Below are 575 nucleotides of genomic sequence, written 5' to 3'. Positions count from 1 at the left end.
AATATGTTATGTATACTGAGCTACTGCTACAGCCATATACTCAGGTGAAACTGATCCTAACCCTAAACGAGTTCTAAAGGAGCTTGGATTAGAGTTCGGAAAAATATATGTAATTTTCAGCTATTTTGTACGTATCTGCAATGAATATAGCTACATTCCTCGCACACACTCGAAGGAAGAGGCAGCGCCCTTCGTTTTATCAAATTTACATCTTGATTTTATGCTACGGTAGACTTTTACTGGTAAATTAAATAAAAGTTCGTGTAAATAATATAATATGCATCAGGATAGTCTTGGTATTTCTACTTATAAGCATTCCAGAAAAATAACTTTCTCTTTTGCTTCTGTTTGAGGGATAACGCTGATTGAAGATTTTTATCTTCATGCTATTTTATCTTTAATGAATCTTATCTATTTATATTTTAATGGGGAGATAGGCAGTGCCCCTTTGTTTGTGGAATGCATACGACTCCCCGGACATACACATAGGTTGTTGAAGAAAGTGTTAGCTTGATCGTTAGGAGAAATGTTCTCGTTTTAGACACTTCCGCCTTCATTTCATTACACAAGGACTT

The 575-nt window shown here is 35.3% G+C and overlaps 1 protein-coding gene across 4 annotated transcripts in view; it reads right to left on the bottom strand.

Annotated features, from left to right (window-relative positions):
• Positions 1-575, bottom strand: part of LOC119592162 (glycine-rich cell wall structural protein-like) — a 7,696-nt gene that overhangs the window by 5,067 nt on the left and 2,054 nt on the right. The window lies entirely within an intron of this gene.

The sequence above is a fragment of the Penaeus monodon genome, chromosome 29, assembly GCF_015228065.2.
Source record: "Penaeus monodon isolate SGIC_2016 chromosome 29, NSTDA_Pmon_1, whole genome shotgun sequence".
NCBI classification, from domain to species: Eukaryota; Metazoa; Arthropoda; class Malacostraca; order Decapoda; family Penaeidae; genus Penaeus; species Penaeus monodon.
The sequence above is the reverse complement of the archived record's forward strand: the minus strand, read 5'-3'. Positions and strand labels throughout refer to the sequence as shown.